Below are 5,352 nucleotides of genomic sequence, written 5' to 3' on the forward strand. Positions count from 1 at the left end.
TCTCTCTCTCTCTCTTTCTCTCTCTCTCTCTCTCTGTCTCTCTGTCTCTCTCTCTCTCTCTCTGTCTCTCTTTCTCTCTGTCTGTCTGTCTGTCTGTCTGTTTTTTGGAACAGTGTCTGACTGGTGAGATGGCTTGGAAGGTAAAGGCACTTTTGCACTTGCTGCCAAGTCTGCTGACCTGAGTTCAATTCTTCGTGCCCACATGGTGGAAAGAGAGAATCGATCCCTAAAAGTTGACCTCCATATGCATGCCATGGAACACGCATATATTCACACACACACACGCACACGCACACACACACACACACACACAGTGTAAATAAACAAGGCTATGGGGAGGTTGTGGACTTTGGGAGGTGGGGCCAGTTGAAGGACATGGGCCATTGTGGGGAATGTCTCTGACAGACTTTTCCTGCCCTTTCTTTCTTTTCTCTCTGCTAGTTTCTGGCTGCAGTGGTGTATGCCATCTATTTCACAGCGAATTAACCCTCCAATACCACGAGCAAAGCAGCTCGAGTTGTCTGTGTCACGTACTTGGACCACAGGTCTGGAAAGGTAACAAACAGACTGAGCTCCCAACACCCAAGGGATACACCTTCCAACGTTTCCAGGGAAACGTGTCCAAATAACATGGATCATATTCCGCTTTCTGGCCAAATCCTTCTGGCTTCTGGCGGGTCATTTCTAGAGGTGCCAGCAGTATAATATTCTGATGATGGTGTGGAGAGAAGATTGTCACAAGAAATGATGACTCGAATCAGCCCGTTAACCCAAGGGTGAGGAGCGGCCGCTTTCTAGGAGCGATGCCTCCTCTGTCGTGAAGCCAGTGTGATCCCCTAGTGACCCCAAAGGCTCTCAGGGTGGAGCCCTTTTATGCTGGGCATGCCTCCATTGTTTAATTTTTGAAATTAAATTTATTTATTTTATTTTGTATGTGATTGTTTTGCCTGCCTGTTTATGTGTACATCATATGCATGCTTTAAGCCCAGAGAGGTCAGAAGAGGACATCAGATGCCCTGGAACTGAAGTTAGGGATGGCTGTGAACCATCATGTGGGTGCTAGGAATTAAACCTGGGTCCTCTGGAAGAGAAGCAAATACTTCCAATCACTGAGCCAACCCTCCCACCACCTACGCTTGTCAATTAACTGTAGGAACTTACCTAACATGCCCCCAAACAGTAGTCTACAACTCACGAAAGGTCAAATTTGGAGGCCTAGGCATATAAATGCGGGAACTGGGGGCTGTACAGAGTCTGGCAGTTGGCAGTTGGTAGGCAGCGTGGAGACAGCCAAGCAGAAGGAAATAAGTCAAAGATAATTGAGCATATGGTATTGTTGGCAGTACGTAGATGATGGCGGTGGCCACCTAGCAGTGATGTGTGTTTGCCGTGTGCCAGGTGTTGATCCTCACACTGACATTCATTTGTGTTTTTCTCATGCTGGGAATGGAAACCAGAGTCTTCTGCATGCTACATAAGGGCTTTAGAGCTGAGCCACGCCCTCAGAGCCTTACTGGGAGAGGGGTGTTCTAGGCAAACACTCTATGGCTCATTCATACACCAGCCCTTCCCTGGGGATTCTAGGCAAGTGCTCTACCACCGGGATAGCCTATGAGATGGGCATCAGTATCTTCATTTTAAATATAAAGATATGAAGAGCCGTAAAAGTCAGGGTCTGCCCAAGCCATACTGCTGGGGTGTGGTACAGCTGGGATCCAGCAGCCAGAATGGTATCCTTAGACTTAGAATCCTTACAGATGTGTGGAGTGTCTGTCTCTCTCACTTAATACATCAGAGATGTGAAAACTGGCTCAGAGGCCAGTTCCTAGGCAGGTATGCGGTCAGTGACAAGCCTTTCTCCCCCTTATCCTTCGGTTTCAGCACCGCGGACAGCCCCCAGCCTCTGAATGGTGAGCAAGGCTGGGTGTAGTTGCGGCAGTTCTATTATTAATGTCTTTATTGCCGGTTTATGTGTGAATGCGTGTGGTGTATATGTATGTGGGCTATGTGTGCATGTGTGGGTGGGTGTTGGTGCCTGTGTGCATGGGCACAATGGTAGGAGGAGGGCAGCAGTGTCTCGCTCTATCACTGTCTCATTTTCTGGAGTCACTAAACCTGGAACTAAGTTGGCTGTCAGCAAGCCCCAGAGAACCTCCTGCCTCTGCCACCCATAGCACTGAACTTCTGATCCTCCTACCTCTTGCCTCCCAAGTGCTAGGATTACAGGCACGTGCCATCAAACACAGTGTCTTTACTGGCGTTGTAGGCACCGAGCTAGAAGGCTTACTACATGAGTAAGGAAACTGCAGCTTTGTGTAAAAACTGGGGAAGCTGCCAGGCGGTGGTGGCGCACGCCTTTAATCCCAGCACTCGGGAGGCAGAGGCAGGCGGATCTCTGTGAGTTCGAGACCAGCCTGGTCTACAGAGCTAGTTCCAGGACAGGCTCCAAAACCACAAAGAAACCCTGTCTCAAAAAAACAAAAACAAAAACAAAAACAAAAAAACCCCAAAAAACAAAAAACAAAAAACTGGGGAAGCTGCACTGCATTAGTAAAACCAGTAGTGATCCGGTTCTCAGGGCGGGGATAAACTTCAAGCAAGTTGAGTACATGCTTGCCTAACATGTACTGGGTTCTACATTCCACCCCCAGCATTGCACAAAATTGAGTGTGGTCATGCACACTTAGAATCTCAGCACTCTGGTGGTGGAGGCAGGAGGAACAAAAGTTCAAAGTCAGACTGGAAAGATGACTCGGTGGTTAAGAGCACTTGTGCTCTGCAGAGAACCGAGTTTGGTTCCTAGCTTGTGTGTTAAGTGGCTCAGAACTGCCTGCAACTCCAGCTCCAGGGAATCTGACGCTCCTTGCTGGCTTCTGTGAGTATATGCACATGTGTGTGCATGCACGCGCGCAAGCACACACACACACACATAACCTTAAAAGTAAATCTTTTTGTTTGTTTGTTTTTGAGATAGGGTCTCACTATGTAGCTCTGGCTGTCATGAAGCTCTCTCTGTAGACCAGACTGACCTTGCCTGCCTCTGCCTCCTGAGTGCTGGGATTAAAAGTGTGTGCCACTATGCCTGGATGTAAATAAATAAATAAATAAGTAAATTCTTAAAAAAAGCAGTTCAAGGTTATCTCCAGATACATAGCAAATTCCAGGCTATCTTGGGGCATGCGTCACACACACACACACACACACACACACACACGCACACATGCACACACACCACCCTGTTTTAAAATAACACACTGATTGAACATGTTGTTATGTGAACAGAGAGGAGACCACAAAGGAAGGTGCTAGGAGTAATGCAGACTGGCTTGAGCTGGAGGGTTGTCACCGAGAGCATGTTAGAAGGTAGAAAAGGCAAAACCCAGAAGCCCTGTCCTTCTCACTTATGGGAGATGAAGGAGGAAAGGGGCATTTTTATTTTCATGAGAGGCTCTAGGCTGTGATAGGCCCCAGATGTAAAGGATATGATCTTGTGGGGCTGACAAGACAACTCAGGAATAAAGGTGCTTGCTGCCAAGCCTGTGGTGTGCACATGGTGGAAGGAGAGAACTGGTTCCCCAGATGTTGTTTTCTCACCTCCACACTGGAGCTCACACACACACACACACACACACACACACACACACACACACACACACAGTGGTAAATGTAAAACAAAGAAAAAAAGGTAAGGAAAATATTCTTCCCCTAGCAACTATTAATAGCCCACGGAGGCCCAGAAACCATTTTCAAATTGAATTTGGCATTTTTGTTTATGAGTGTGTGTGTGTGTGTGTGTGTGTGTGTGTGTGTGTGTGTGCACCATGCATACGTGCACGTGTGCCAATGCCTGGGGAGACCAGAAGTGGGCATTGGATCTCCTGGAGTTGGAGCTACGGGCAGGTGTGAGCAGACCAACAAGGGAACTGGGAGCAGAACTCGGATCCGCAGGGGAAGTTATGGATCTCAACTGATGAGCCGTCTCTCCGGCCTCTGCTCCCTTCTTTGGTGACCCAATGAGTTGCACTGAGGTCGCATAGAGGATCACGAGTGAGGAATTATTTATAGAAGCATATGTGTCTCAACAGTGGTACATCATTAAAGAAAAATTAAAAAAATAATTTATTTCTATTTCATGTGCATTGGTGTTTTGCCTGCATGTATGTTTGTGTTAGGGTGTCAGATCTTGGAGTTACAGGCAGGTGTGAGCTGCCATGTGGGTGCTGGGAATTGAACCCGGGTCCTCTGGAAGAGCAGCCAGTGTGCCGTAATTGCTGAGCTATCTCTCCAGCCCCATGAAAACGTTATTTTTCATTGGCCGTCAAGATGAGTCTCTGGATAAAGGTACCCACTGCCAAGTCTGGTGACCTGAGTTCGATTTTCAGCACCCACATGGTGTAAGAAGAAAAGTAACTCCCGGGAGTTGTCCTCTGACCTCCACAAGCACATCCTGGCAAGCATGTACACTCACATGCTCATGCAGATGCACACACACTTGTATAAGCACATAAGTACACACATGCAAACACACACACATGCGTACACATGGAGAGAGTAAATACGTGTTAAAAAAAAAACAACAAAATCTCTCTTCTTTCCCTAGCAATCATTAACTGCTCATAGAGCCTCAGAGAGTGTTTTCTTCTCTTTTCTTTTCTTTCTTTCCTTCCTTCCTTCTTTCCTCCCTCCCTCTTTTCTTTCTTTCTTTCCTTTTTCTTGAGCTCACTCTGTAGCATGACATTCCTCCTGTTTCAGAATCTAGAATCACTGATTAGGTTTTGGTGGAACTAAAGTAGATAGATTTGGGCATTCAGGAAGATACTTGCTCTTGAGCTGGTTCCACTGGCGAGAGAAAGACCAGAAACCTTTCGCCCAGCCTCTTGCACAGCCTCAGAACTGAGTAGAAAAGGATCATTAGCAAGGGGGTTACCCTCAGACTGTATCCTGTAGGATTAACTGAGTAATTTTCTGGCGTGGAGATGGGATATCTTTTGCCATCTCTCCAATTCAACATGCACCGTTTTCTATACTTTTTATTTTTAGTTCCCATGCTTGAATTTAGGACCTCCAGCATGCTAGGCTAGTGCTCTAATGCTGAGCCCCAACTCCACACCGGAGGCTTCAAGGCAAGCATTCTACCACCACACAACTGCAGCCCCTCACTGGGGGATTCTAGGCAGGTGCTCTACCACTGAGCCAGACCCCAGCCCCTCTCTGGGGGATTCTAGTCAGGTGCTCTACCACTGAGCCAGACCCCAGCCCCTCACTGGGGGATTCTAGGCAGGTGCTCTACCTCTGAGCCACACCCCAGCCCCTCACTGGGGGATTCTAGGCAGGTGCTCTACCACTGAGCCA

At 47.6% G+C, this 5,352-nt stretch overlaps 1 protein-coding gene across 1 annotated transcript in view; it reads right to left on the reverse strand.

Annotated features, from left to right (window-relative positions):
* The window catches only part of Srrm3 (serine/arginine repetitive matrix 3), a 70,897-nt gene that overhangs the window by 28,009 nt on the left and 37,536 nt on the right, over positions 1–5,352 (reverse strand). The gene's annotated exons all lie outside the window — the stretch shown is intronic.

The sequence above is a fragment of the Microtus ochrogaster genome, chromosome 2 (genome assembly GCF_000317375.1).
Source record: "Microtus ochrogaster isolate Prairie Vole_2 chromosome 2, MicOch1.0, whole genome shotgun sequence".
Lineage (NCBI taxonomy): Eukaryota > Metazoa > Chordata > Mammalia > Rodentia > Cricetidae > Microtus > Microtus ochrogaster.